This window comes from Bos javanicus, chromosome 17, assembly GCF_032452875.1.
Source record: "Bos javanicus breed banteng chromosome 17, ARS-OSU_banteng_1.0, whole genome shotgun sequence".
In the NCBI taxonomy this organism is placed as follows: Eukaryota; Metazoa; Chordata; class Mammalia; order Artiodactyla; family Bovidae; genus Bos; species Bos javanicus.
This window is the reverse complement of record NC_083884.1, coordinates 34,546,135-34,561,643: the sequence shown is the minus strand read 5'-3', so window position 1 is coordinate 34,561,643 and position 15,509 is coordinate 34,546,135.

Genomic DNA, 15,509 nt, shown 5'->3' with positions numbered 1-15,509 from the left:
GCAGCTTTTTTTAAAATCATCAAACTGTTTTATTTAACAAAAAATTATGATTATATATATATTTTTATCAGCTGCCAACAAAGACTTCTGTTTGTATCATGTTTCCAAGGAAGTTTGTCTTGTTACTAAATCTGTTTTGAGGACAAATTATGTGAATGGAATTCATTAAGCCCTAATTTTGTCCCTTCTATATTCTATTCAAGCAAAATCTGGATTCCCCTTTCTGGTCATCAATGAAATTCAAAGCCATCAATGGATCTTGTTGGCTTTCTAATCTTGTCTCATTATCTTCCCCCATTACATGCAAATTCTCCATGAAACTCTACATTGAGAACTAAATAAGAAGGGAGTCATATATTTTAATATTTGATTAAATATGGTTAACATTTATCATATGATATTTCTATTACTGGAGTCTTCCCTGTAGCTCAAACATTAAAGAATTTGCCTGCAATGCATGAGTCCCAGGTTTGATCCCTGGATGGGGAAGATCCTCTGGAGGAGGGAATGACAATCCAATCCATTATTCTTGCCTGGAGAATCCCATGGACAGAGGAGCCTGGCGGGCTACAGTTCATGGGATAGCAAAGAGTCAGGCTTGACTGAACAACTAACACAACACTATTTCTATTGCTTTTATTATTTCTTATGTTAAAACTTCTAACACTTTCTAACCTTAGCAGTACAATAAAGTCCTTGAAGGAATATAACCTTATATGCACAGTAGCTGCTCAGATATTATTGAGTACAGGAATATAAGTGCATTTTATTAAAAATATATCCTCTTAGAAGACTTTCTAAACAAATTACATCAGGATAATGTGAAATTATGATGGAATATTGGAGGGGGTGCTCCTCCAGGGCCTTTTTATGTATTCAGATCAGATCAGATCAGTCGCTCAGTCATGTCTGACTCTTTGTGACCCCATGAATTGCAGCACACCAGGCCTCCCTGTCCATCACTAACTCCCAGAGTTCACTCAGACTCACGTCCATCTAGTCAGTGATGCCATCCAGTCAGTGATGCCATCCAGTCATCTCATCCTCTGTTGTACCCTTCTCCTTTTGCCCCCAATCCCTCCCAGCATCAGAGTCTTTTCCAATGAGTCAACTCTTCGCATGAGGTGGCCAAAGTACTGGAGTTTCAGCTTTAGCATCATTCCTTCCAAAGAAATCCCAGGGCTGATCGCCTTCAGAATGGACTGGTTGGATCTCCTTGCAGTCCAAGGGACTCTCAAGAGTCTTCTCCAACACCACAGTTCAAAAGCATTACTTTGCAAAAGCATTTGAGCATTACTTTACTAGCGTGTGAGATGAGTGCAATTGTGCGGTAGTTTGAGCATTCTTTGGCATTGCCTTTCTTTGGGATTGGAATGAAAACTGACCTTTTCTTACTAGAAAAGTAAGTAAATTTACTTAATTCTCATAACAGTGAGGTAGGTATTAGTCTTGTAAGATTTTTTTTAGGTCTCTAAAATACATGTTTCCCACTCTACTTTGAACTCAACTTGATTCTCAAATATTAAGAAAAATTGAAAATAAGCCAAAAACATAACGACATGACTTTCATTATTAAGCTATGGCATGGCCTCACATAATAAAGTAATGCTCAAAATTCTCCAAGCCTGGCTTCAGCAATATGTGAACTGTGAACTTCCTGATGCTCAAGCTGGTTTTAGAAAAGGCAGAGGAATCAGAGATCAAATTGCCAACATCCGCTGGATCATGGAAAAAGCAAGAGAGTTCCAGAAAAACATCTATTTCTGCTTTATTGACTATGCCAAAGCCTTTGACTGTGTGGATCACAATAAACTGTGGAAAATTCTTCAAGAGATGGGAATACCAGACCACTTGATCTGCCTCTTGAGAAATTTGTATGCAGGTCAGGAAGCAACAGTTAGAACTGGACATGGAACAACAGACTGGTTCCAAATAGGAAAAGGAGTACGTCAAGGCTGTATATTGTCACCCTGTTTATTTAACTTATATGCAGAGTACATCATGAGAAACGCTGGACTGGAAGTAACACAAGCTGGAATCAAGATTGCCAGGAGAAATATTAATAACCTCAGATATGCAGATGACACCACCCTTATGGGAGAAAGTGAAGAGGAACTCAAAAGCCTCTTGATGAAAGTGAAAGAGGAGAGTGAAAAAGTTGGCTTAAAGCTCAACATTCAGAAAACAAAGATCATGGCAACCGGTCCCATCACTTCATGGGAAATAGATGGGGAAACAGTGGAAACAGTGTCAGACTTTATTTTTCTGGGCTCAAAAATCACTAAAGATGGTGACTGCAGCCATGAAATTAAAAGACGCTTACTCCTTGGAAGGAAAGTTATGACCAACCTAGATAGCATATTCAAAAGCAGAGACATTACTTTGCCATCAAAGGTCCGTCTAGTCAAGGCTATGGTTTTTCCTGTGGTCATGTATGGATGTGAGAGTTGGACTGTGAAGAAGGCTGAGCGCCGAAGAATTGATGCTTTTGAACTGTGGTGTTGGAGAAGACTCTTGAGAGTCCCTTGGACTGCAAGGAGATCCAACCAGTCCATTCTGAAGGCGATCAGCCCTGGGATTTCTTTGGAAGGAATGATGCTAAAGCTGAAACTCCAGTACTTTGGCCGCCTCATGTGAAGAGTTGACTCATTGGAAAAAACTCTGATGCTGGGAGGGATTGGGGGCAGGAGGAGAAGGGGACGATAGAGGATGATATGGCTGGATGGACGTGAGTCTGAGTGAACTCCGGGAGTTGGTGATGGACAGGGAGGCCTGGCGTGCTGCGATTCATGTGGACGCAGAGTCGGACACAACTGAGCGACTGATCTGATCTGATGGCCTCACAAACAAACCCAAAAGTCATCTATCGTAAGAATGTAATTTTCCTTGACTTGATGTTTACTGGTATCTGTGAGAACACTTTACAGGTGTAAGCGTAAATATTCACTTGTAGAGAATAAAGAAGATGCACGCTTATTGTTTTCCAGTAGTAATGCAATAGTTTTAGCCCTGGAAAGAAGATAATCCAAAGTTTATGATGTCCGACCTTTAAGCAAAATAAATTATTTTGTTGTTGTTGCTGTAATTTAGCAATCTCATTCCAAAATATTTTTCTTTTACCAATTCTACATACATTTGTTAGTATGTGTTAGGACAATGAACCAGAAAGGTAGACTGGCTTTTGTATCCTGCTTATTTCCTTATTGGGCTTCCCTCACAGCTTAATTGGTACAGAATCTCCCTGCGATGCAGGAGACCCTGGTTGGATTCCTGTGTCAGGAAGATCCGCTGGAGAAGGGATAGGCTACCCACTCTAGTATTCTTGGGCTTCCCTTGTGGCTCAGCTGGTAAAGAATCTGCCTGCAAAGCAGGAGACCTGGGTTCAATCCCTGGGTTGGAAGATTCCCTGAAGAAGGGAAAGGCTACCCACTCCAGTATTCTGTCCTGGAGAATTCAGGACAGTCCATGGGGTTGCAAAGAGTCGGACACAACTGAGCGACTTTCACTCTCACTTCACTTCTATTTCCTTATTAATAAGTTCAGTAAAACTTTGTGAATCTGTATGAGAATTATATTGTCTTAAGATTTTGAAGATTATACCTTTGGCAACAATAGGTTGACCTCTTTTGTGAGTTATTGTAATTGTTTACCAAAAGGTTTCCTTCCCTATAATCTTTGCTGTAATTTCCTGTCAATCTTGTAGTTCACTTTTAAACCACCTCTACAGCAAAATAAAATCACTTGCCATCAGAGCATGCCCAGACTCAGTGTGGAGCTCAAGGTCCTTTTTGTTACTTTCATAGGGCTGTCACAGCAAACTACCACCAACTCGGTGGATTAATACAACAGAAGTTTATTCCTTCACAGTTCTGGAGGACAGGAGTGTAAAATCAAGGTGTCAGTAAGGCCAAGCTCCCTCTTTGAGTTTTGATGGAGAATCTGTTTGTTGTCCCATCTAGCTTCTGGTAGATGGTGGCATTTCTTGGTTTCGCATTCAAGATTTCAGTTTTCACATCAGTCTTGCTAGTGCCTCTTCTCTGAGCCTGTTCCTCTTTGTCAGATATCTTTCTACTTCACTCTTAGAAAGATATTTGCCGGTAGGTGTAAGGTTAACCCAGATTATCCAGTATGATCTCCTTATCTCAAGGTCCTTAACTTAATTACATTTGCAAAGATTTCCCCCCTGCCCAACAGGTTACATTCATAAGTTCATGTCCATTGAGTCGGTGATGCCATCCAACCATCTCATCCTCTGTCGTCCCCATCTCCTCCTGCTCTCAATCTTTCCCAGCATCAGGGTCTTTTCCAATGAGTCAGCTCTTTGCATCAGGTGGCCAAAGTATTGGAGTTTCAGCTTTAGCATCAGTCCTTCCAATAAACACCCAGGACTAATCTCTTTTAGGATGGACTGGTTGGATCTCCTTGCAGTCCAAGGGACTCTCAAGAGTCTTCTCCATCACCACAAATCAAAAGCATCTAACTATATAGACATATCTTTTGGAGGGTGCCATTCACCCCATTTATACCATCTGTATCCAGCTGCAGCTCAGCTATCCATCCTTACCTGCCAGTGTTTCTTAACAGCATTTCGTTTCTTTCTTGATTCCTTGCACTTCCCCTAGCCCATGAACTCTGTTCATTGCAACTCATTGTTTTTGTTGTTTCTTTTAAGCTGAAATCAAGATTGCCGGGAAAAATATCAATAACCTCAGATATGCAGATGACACCACACCCTTATGGAAGAAAGTGAAGAACTAAAGAGCCTCTTGATGAAAGTGAAAGAGGAGAGTGAAAAAGTTGGCTGGAAACTCAACATTCAGAAAACTAAGGTCATGGCATCTGGTTCTGTTACTTCTTGGGAAATAAATTGGGGAACAGTGACAAACTTTATTTTTTGGGGCTCCAAAATCACTGCAGATGGTGACTGCAGCCATGAAATGAAAAAATGTTCGCTCCTGGGAAGAAAAGTTATGACCAACCTAGACAACATATTGAAAAGCCGAGACATTACTTTGCCAACAAAGGTCCGTCTAATCAAGGCTATGGTTTTTCCAGTAGTCATGTATGGATGTGAGAGTTGGACTATAAAGAAAGCTGAGCACCAAAGAATTGATGCTTTTGAATTGTGGTGCTGGAGAAGACTCTTGAGAGTCCCTTGGACTGCAAGGAGATCCAACCAGTCCATCCTAAAGGAGATTAGTCCTGGGTGTTTATTGGAAGGACTGATGCTAAAGCTGAAACTCCAATACTTTGGCCACCTGATGCAAAGAGCTGACTCATTGGAAAAGACCCTGATGCTGGGAAAGATTGAGGGCAGGAGGAGATGGGGATGACAGAGGATGAGATGGTTGGATGGCATCACTGACTCAATGGACATGAGTTTGAGTAAACTCTGGGAGCTGGTGATGGACAGAGAGATCTGGTGTGCTGCAGTCCATGGGGTCTCAAAGAGGAGGACATGACTGAGTGCCTGAACTGAAGGGTGGACTAGCAGTCAGCGAGTCTCCAACGCAAGACCTATTTGTTCTTAAATTTTAGCTAACAACTTTAAAAATATTGTCTGAAACTCTATTCTGTTCTGTACAATCCAGCAGTTGAATTATAGATGATTTAGTGTTCTGGAAGCTCTACATTGATCCTGCCTATGCTTGCTAGGTCCACCTAACTTAAATAATTTGAAAGACAGTATTCCTGTCTTATGTAGTAATATGTATGCATAATATGGAAATAGCCTGCTAAAGACTTGTTCACTTAATCCTCAGTGGAAACTAGAATATATATATATGTATCTAGAATATAAACATATCTTGGCAGGAAGATGTTGTTTTGTTTAGTCTCTCAGTCATGTCCTACTCTTTGCCACCCCATGGACTTTAGCCTGTCAGGTTCCTCTGTCTATGGAATTCTCCAGGAAGAATACTCAAGTGGGTTGCTATTTCCTTCTCTGGGGGGCTCTTTCTGACCCATGGATCAAACCTATATCTCCTGCATTGGCAAGCAGATTCTTTACCATCTGAGCCACCAGGGAAGCCCTGGGAAGAAGATAGCCTGGTTTAAACTTATCTTTAACAATTCTTCCCTGGTTAGGTATGCAAATCTACTTCTCAGCAATTTACTAATATTTTAGAACTAGGATAAATTATGTTCCCATTGGAATTTCTAGTTTCTGGGTTTTAAAAAAACTGTTAAGTCTTCATGAAGTCAGTTTATAGAATTTCGTTTTACTTCCCCACCTTACGTCTTAATAACAACCATAGTATAAATAATCCATTGCTTCAAAATCTCCATTTACTCATACATTTATTCTTATTGACCTTGGCTTATGAAGCTTGGATGGAAGAAATCACTAAATAGAGAGAAATAGTTGAACTTCTATTCTGTGTTTCAAAGTCTTAACTGAGACCTCAGTCACAGGGGAGCATGAAATTATTCTATGCCTACTTGGGGAAACCACAGTTTAAAATACAAAAGAATTGTACTGTAGGACAACTTACTCAAAGAAACTTTATTTTCTGTCTTTAAAAATCACCAAATAAACATTTTGGCAATGGAAAATTTTTGTTTCCTGTAGCTTTGTGAAATTTTAGCATTAAAATCATTTAAAAAATTCACCTGGTCTCAGGTATCATTAAAAACTCTTATCTTTGTGCCAGATTAACTGAAAAATTTGTCCCCCAATACAGTGGGGAATTAGGACCATGTTTTAGGCAAACTTAGGCATTTATTTATTTTAGGTGCAAAGAACTTAAAATTCAAACAATTTGATTATTTTTTTAGATTTTATATAATTTTTTCAACTACTAAATGGGAACCCAGATTCAAGAGGCATAGAGTGAAGCCTCAGTTTTAGCAATAAAATATTTATGAACTAAAAGAATAAAATGAGACTTCTACAGAAACTTGGTGACCGAACAGAAAACTTGAAATTGTAAACAACCAACTTAGAATATGGGTGAGAAGTGAACAGCTCATAAAATTTTCTCTTATTTTTTCTCTTTTTTCCCTATAGTTCTAGCTGTAGAATTCTGCACAAGTTCTTCACTGCAGTGCTAGATTGTTTGTTTTTTGATAGATTCTGTAGATGAACTTCTCTTAATTTATTTCTTTACCTTCAATGTTACTCTTTGATTTGAATTACTCTTTCTTTTTTCTTTTTTTTTAAGGCTCTTCTTTCATAAGGGAACTTAAAAGAATTTCTTTGTGGACGGATTCATAGGACATAGTGAATGGATCAGTGACAGTGCACTCTGATCGTTTCTTCCTCTTAACACTTGTAATCACTATCGTTGCACAGGACACAGCTTGGTGACATGCCCTTACTAAAGCATGAGCTTCTTATGTTCAATGGCAACAGGTCCCAAGAGGTGAGGAGGTGGCCTCTGTCCCTCTCCTGTTTCTCGATATCTCACTCTTGAAGCTCACAATCATTTCCAAGACACTTTCCCACTGTTCTTCCCAGAAGTGTGTAGAAGTCTTACAGAAATAAAACCTCCAAGATCTGCCTAGACTTAAGCCAAAGTCTCCTAAAGATCCTTCACGTAGAGCTTTTCCTTCTTCCTTTTCCTTTCTTTTCTCTCTTCTTTCTTCTCTTTAACTTTTTATTTTATATTGGGGAACAGCTGATTAATGTTGTGATAGTTTCAAGTGAACAGCGAAGGGGCTCAACCATATATAAACATGTATCCATTCTGCCCCAAACTCCCCTCCCATCTAGGCTGCCACATAACATTGAGCAGGGTTCCCCATGCTATATGGATAACCAACAAGGACTACTCTTTTTTTTTTCAACAATAATCTCTTTGATCCTAACAATGAAGATTTCCATGTTCTAGGACAATATTATCCTCATCTTGAAGAAAGGATGAGGAGTGATGTCTGTCACTTTCTATTATAAAACAATGTCCTGTTTCTTTGTTTGTTTGTTTGCCGCATGGCACAGCATGAGGAATCTTCCCCAAACAGGGATCAAACCTGCACCCTCTACAGTGGAAGGGTGGAGTCTTAACCACTGGACTGCCAGGGAAGTCCAACAATGCCCTGTTTTCCGATGAGTTAGATAAAACATCATTTGAACTGTTTTCTGTCTCCCGTTATCTGTTCCTTTAAGCCTTTCCCTTGTATGGTGTTTTATACGCTCTACAGTCTAGTTAAATCAGACTCCTAGTTATCATTCATTCATTACTTCATTCATCAAATATTTATGTCCTAGGCTCCAAAGACATATCAATAAAGGAAACAGACACACTCTGTGCTCTCATGGACCTTGTATTCTAACATCTCTGGGGTATCCCCAGCTTTGTCCATTTGCTCATTTTTCGTGTGCTCCTTACAAGTTTGCCCAAACTCTACTTTGTTCAGGATTCTTTCAGCTTGTACATGGATTTCAAAGCCAAATTCAGATTGTCCTTAACCTATAAAGTGCCTTTAAAACTAGATTTGCTGTTAATATTTGCAAGCCTAGGACTGAAGTATGAATGAGAGCCACATACCATTTGTCTGAAAATATAAAAGATAAATTTACCTAAAAACCTTGCTTGCCAGATAATGTCAAAATTGAAAAATGTGTAAGACTACAGTGTTGCTAATATCCAAGATTATGAAATTCACAATTACTGTGAATGTCTGGGAATCCTGTGTTGATCAACTGACATTTTTTGGATGAGTAGTAAAATATAAACAAGAAGGCTGAGCGCCGAAGAATTGATGCTTTTGAACTGTGTTGTTGGAGAAGACTCTTGAGAGTCCCTTGGACTGCAAGGAGATCCAACCAGTCCATTCTGAAGGAGATTAGCCCTGGGATTTCTTTGGAAGGAATGATGCTAAAGCTGAAACTCCAGTACTTTGGCCACCTCATGTGAAGAGTTGACTCATTGGAAAAGACTCTGATGCTGGGAGGGATGGCAGGCGGAGAAGGGGATGACAGAGGATGAGATGGCTGGATGGCATCACTGACTCAAAGGATGTGAGTCTGAGTGAACTCCGGGAGTTGGTGATGGACAGGGAGGCCTGGCATGCTGCGATTCATGGGGTCGCAAAGAGTCGGACACGACTGAGCGACTGATCTGATCTGATACATTTATTTCATGCAATTTTTCTTGCCTTCATTTCAACAACATCAGTTGTGCTGTTATAATCATGATTTTTTTTTTTACATAATTATGTTATGTTGGCAATGATGCCAATTTAGAAAGCATTTATTGAATCACCATTGTTCTTAGACTTTTGTATTTTTAATTTCCAATTTGGAGAATTATATGATATGTATGTATATTGATGATATGTATGTATATTGAGGTAACCTAGCATAACTGGAACTGTCAATAGAATTTTTAAAACAGTATCTGATTCTAAATCACCATAAATATTATACATAGTGCTTAAACATTTTAGTAAGGAGACATGACAAAATAGCATTGTCACAGAAAATATTTTATAGGTATTTTAACTTTCTTGAATAAAGTGCTAGCAATAATATATTTCTTTGATCACCTTTTAAAACAATATCTAAATTCATATGGTAATATAAACAATCAGTATACCAGGTAATATATTTATATGCTACTTCTACATTTACATGTACTAAAATTTAAGAAAAATTTGAAATGTTTAGTATTGCAAATTGTTCCTTAGCTGCCATGCAGACCTATTGCCAATATGCTAATTTGCTAAGGTAGGACTATGTAAAGTAGGATGCGAAGAGCTGACTCATTTGAAAAGACCCTGATGCTGGGAGGGATTGGGGGCAGGACGAGAAGGGGGCAACAGAGGATGAGATGGTTGGATGACATCACTGACTCCATGGACATGAGTTTGAGTAAACTCCAGGAGTTGGTGATGGACGGGGAGGCCTGGCGTGCTGCAGTCCATGGGGTCACAAAGAGTCAGACAGGACTGAGCGACTGAACTGAGCTGAACTGAGGACTATGTCAGGATGCCACACCTGGAACATATGGAGAAAAAACTGGGTGCTCATCAACAAGTGGGGAAAGATCCCTCTTTTGTAAGGATCTACTGCACCCGCACTGAGAAGAAGGGTGGGAGCAGATACTGCATGTCTGCACTTGCTTTTATTTAACTGGTTCTGCTCCTCAAATCTTCCCTAGGTAATGAAGCAACATCATCTCTGAAGTCCAGTGTAGCATGCAGACGCACTCATCTTTTGTTTTGGGAATAGACAGCAAGAGATTTAAAGGAATAATCATTTGGGAACTGAGAGAAGTTTGATGTAAAAGCCATCATTTAAAAATCACATGTTGGGGTGGATCAGCTCTGTCTGATGGATGCAATTGACATGGCATCCAGGTATTTTTTTTTAATAAATTCAGTTTCTATGTTTATAATGAGCAGATCTCCCTAAAGAGTAGAACCCAAAGAAAGGTATTCTTCTTACCCAAGTGGAAAAGTTTCTAAAAGAAAGTGTACTCAGTATAGGAGTGATCTATCATTCTGAAATCTCTAAACACTTTGTATTTTTTCCTCCTCATGCTTGGAAAGATATGATAAATACAATGACACTTTGTCCACTTGTTGTATCTCCTCATAGAGAACACAGGTTCTTTATGACCAACGAGAGATATCTTATTTGATTTTTTTAAATCACCACCTGTGCCTAGCACAGTAGATTCAAGATGGTTGTTATTGTTTAGTCGCTCAGTTGTGTCTGACTCTTTGCCACCCCACGGACTGCAGCACACCAGGCTTCCCTGTCCTTCACTATCTCCCAGAGTTTGCCCAAACTCGTGTCCATTGATTTGGTAATGCCATCCAACCATCTCATTCTGTGTTACCCTCTTCTCCTCCTGCCCCAACATTGGGGTCTTTTCAAATGAGTTGGCTCTTCACATCAGGTGGCCAAAGTATTGGAGCTTGAGCTTCAACATTAGTCCTTCCAATGAATATACAGGACTAATTTCCTTTAGGATTGTCTGGTTTGATTTCATTGCTGTCCAAGGGACTCTTAAGAGTCTTCTCCTGCGCCACAGTTTGAAAGTATCAGTTTTTTGATGCTCAGTCTTCTTTATGGTCTAGCTCTCACATCCATACATGACTACTGGAAAAACCATAGCTTTGACTATATGTACCTATGTTGGTAAAGTAATGTCTCTGCTTTTTAATATGCTGTCTAGGTTTGTCATAGCTTTTCTTCCAAGGAGCAAGCGTCTTTTAATTTCATGGCTGCAATCACCATCTGCAGTGATTTTGGAGCCCAAGAAAATAAAGTCTGACACTATTTCCATTGTTTCCCCATCTATTTGCCGTGAAGTGATGGGACTGGATGCCGTGATCTTAGTTTTTTGAATGTTGAGTTTTAAGCCAGCCTCTTTAGTCTCCTCTTTCACCTTCATCAAGAGGCCCTTTAGTTCCTCTTCCCTTTCTGCCATTAGGTTGGTATCTTCTACATATCTGAGATTATTGATATTTCTCCCGGCAATCTTGATTCCAACTTGTGCAAAAATACCCAGCCCAGCATTTCACATGATATACCCTGCATATAAGTTAAATGAGCAGGGTGACAATATACGGCCTTGACGTACTCCTTTCTAATTTTGAACCAGTCTGTTGTTCCATGTCTGGTTCTAACTGTTGCTTCTTGTCCTGCATACAGGTTTCTCAGGAGACAAATAAAGCAGTCTGGTATTCCCATTTTTTTAAAGTATTTTCCACAATTTGTTGTGAGCCAAGTAGTGAAAGGCTTTTGTGCAGTCAATCAATGAAGAATCAAGATTGTAGAGTCTCAAATTTCCTTTAAAAAATTTTGAATAGCTAAACTAAATAAATAAAAGAAAAATACAACAAACTGTAATTCATTATGTAACAATGTAATAAACTGTAACCCTTGTGATTTTTTTGTTTCTGCTCTTTGGTTAGGAATGCATTACATATGTGTGTAATGGGGTAATTAACAAAACCAACACTAGACCAGCTGAGGTCTGAGGCTGAATCATTGAGACAGTAATAATAGTGTCACAAACTGAAGTGTGACTATTGATTACACTGTGGGTGGGAGATGAGTGATGGAAAGAAGAGTGGGAAATCAGTTTAGTTGAAGGTGAAATAGGTAAATATTAATGAAAGTCTCAGAAGGGAATAAGAGATGTAGGACTAAAATGTAAGCCAGAGATTGAGGTTAGTGAAAGATTTTTGTCTTGTGATTCAGAAATTATAATGCTAACAGTTGCATTTTTAATAATAATTAGTACATTTTAGTGTTTACTGTGTGTAAAGTAGTTTTGTTAAATGCTCTATGCATACCAGCTTATTTATTTCTTAGGGACACATGAAATTAATATTACCATGATCCTTTTCTTTGAAAGAATATAAATGAGGCTTTGAGATGGTTACTTGCCAACATTTCATTGCTGGCAAGTAACAGAGTAAGGAAGTCAACCAAGGTATTTTGGACGACATAGCTTGCTGTTTACCACCAAGGGCATTTGAAGCCATGGGATTGGATTCCAGTTCCTTGGCAGAAGGTAAAGAGAAATAAGAAAAGAAAATGACACAGGAAATGGTAACATCTGGCAGAAGGAAAGGAAGCTTTACTAATTAGCCTATTTAACTTACTAGTGAAAGAAATCACTCCTGACTTGGTTTAAACACAAGAGGGGATTTTAATAGGAAGATAAGCTGCGAAACATTTGGAGAACCATGACCGGAAAAAGGCCACAAGCTCTCATAACATTGGGAATCAGGGGCGAGAGCATTAGGCTTTATTTTTCTCTTAGCTATGCTTCTCTGTGTCAAGTTCATTCATCTCTCTTTCTGTATGGCTTTATTCATGTGGCAAGAATTTAGGTAGCCATATATCCCAGAATTTCATAGCTTGTGATTTTAGCCAAGAAAGGGACAATGACAAGATTCTCTGGGACTCAAGTCCAGGTATTCAGAGCAAGACTCTAACTGGTCCAACCTAGGTCAAGTGCTATACCAGTTAGGAAATTTGTGCTCTATAACTGAGAAAACCTTTGTTGTTGCTGTTCAGTCCCTGAGTTGTGTCTGACTCATTGTAACCCAATGAGCTGCAGCATGCAAGGCTCCTCTATCCACTATCTCTCAGAGTTTTGCTCAAATTCATGTCCATTGAGTCGGTAATACTATCTAACAATTTCATCCTCTGCTGCTCCCTTCTCCTTTGGCCTTCAATCTTCCCCAGCATCAGAGTATTTTCTAGTGAGTTGTCTCTTTGCATCACATTGCCAAAATATTGGATGGAGCTTCAGCTTCAGCATCAGTCCTTCCAGTGCATATTCAGGACTGATTTCCTTGAGGATTGACTGGTTTGATCTCCTTCCTGTCCAAGGGAATCTCAAGAGTCTTCCAGCATCAGTTTGAAATCACCAATTCTTCTGTGCTCAGCCCTCTTTATGGTCCAACTCTCACACCTGTACATGACTACTGGAAAAACTATAGCTTTGACTATATGGAGTTTTGTCAGCAAAGTGATGTCTCTCCTTTCTGTGTGACTTAAAAAACTAAAAAAATCTTTATTTTTTCATATAACAAGAGATCTGGATGGAGTTGGCTCTAGGTATGGTTCAGCACTAAATGATGTCAAGGGTTAGAATATCTAGGATTCTTTCAACATTCCACTTGTGATAGAAAGATGGCTGCAGTTACTATGATAATCATATCCTCATGGCAGCCTCTGAAGCAGAAGAAAGGGGGCACAAAAGAAGACTCTCTGTAAAACATACTCTTTCTGTTAGGAGAGAAATTACTGCATTTAGCTTTGGTGGGGCCTGCATGTGTGCATGCTAAGTCAGTTCATTCATGTCTGACTCTTCGTGACCCTATGGACGGTAGCCCGCCAGGCTCCTCTGTCCATGGGATTCTCCAGGCAAGAATACTGAAGTGGGCTGCCATGCCCTTCACCAGGGGATCTTCCTGACCCAAGGATTGAACCTGTGTCTCTTACGTCTCCTGCATTGGCAGGCATGTTATTTACCACTAGTACCACCTGGGAAGCCATTAGTGAGGCCTGAACAGATATAATTCTGGGGATCTTCTTTCAAACAGATCAATATTAAAAATACAAAATTGGGCAGAGGGCTTCTTGACTGGGGTCATTGTGAGTATGAGACCCTAAGCTGAAGTTTGTCCAGCTTCCAAGTAAATCGTCTCTGTTTCATTTCCTCTGTTGTCTCCATGGCTGAACTGAGTCATGTGATCTCTCCTGGCTGCAAGGAGCTTGGGGAAGTGAGTGTCTGAAACTTGCAGCAGCTAACTTTGGAGATGGGTATCTAAGACTAGGGAAGATGGGGAGAAGACTGACTGTTGAATGAGAACTGATTTGTTTCCATAAATGTCTATTATTGGGATGTTTCTGAATGTCCAGAGCTATAGAGTCATTCTATAAAGCATGACTGCTTTTAAAAGTAATTCTGTGAATTGGGGTAGTGGGATCAATAGTATTGCCCCCCAAATTTGTCCACCTAGAATCTCAGAACATCATCTTATTTGGATGTAGGGTCTCTGCGATGTCAGTAGTTAAGGACTTTGGGATGCATAGTAATGGATTTAGGGTGAGTGGAGGAGAGATGCAGGGTCATGCAGAGAAGAAGGCTGTGTGAAGATCGAGGCAGAGTGGAGTTATGCTCTCACAAGCTGTGAACACCTGGGGTCACCAGAGGCTCAAAGAGCCAAGGTAGCCTTCTCCCCTAGAGTCTTCAGAGAGTGCACAGCCCTGCTCACACCTTCACTTGTGACCTTTAGCTTCTAGAATTACGAGAGAACAAATTTCTGCTGTATTAAGCCATCCAGTTTGTGGTTGTTATGGCAGCCCTAGGGAACAAATACGATGGTATAAAGGGTAGTTATCAGAAGAAGGGGATGTGGAGCTGTTGTCCATTGAGGGATTTATAAAAGGAGTTACAAGCAGGTCGAGTCACAGATATAGGATGAGAGCCAGGTTGGTGATTGCTTGATGGAATGTCAATGCTGGGAAGAGGTCATGTGAAATCCAGACAAGAGAGCAGAGATGATGAGAAAGGAGAGCACACACTCTTCCATCCAAACCATGAATCCCTAAGCAGATCTACCTGTTGCTGTCTGTCCATAAATGCTGTGTATTAGAAATGGCCCTGTCCTCTTCCTCTTGCCTGGATCACTCACTTGCCTAATCCACTCTATCAGTTTCTCTCTGTGAAACCAACGTGGCAGGCACCCTCCTCCTTTTAGTCCTTCCTGTCATTGGTGTGGAGTGCTGTGTATCTCTGAGTGTGTGTATAGAGTGATGTGTTCATAGCTTTCCATTTGTAGATATTAAGTGATGGAGGCAGAATCTCTGTCTCTTTGGTTCTCTTTTCTGGTAGCATACTCTTGAAGTTATTTAAGAAGTGCTGAAATGAAGCTGATGGCATGTAATGTATATCTTGTGGGGTACAAGCATAAGAAAAATAAGAGACACTGACATTAAATCCTTAGAAGTCTCCTTATTTAAATCCTATAGTTAAAAAATCTGTTATTTGGGGAAGTAGTCCACATTTATTTATTTTAGACGTAAAAGAAGT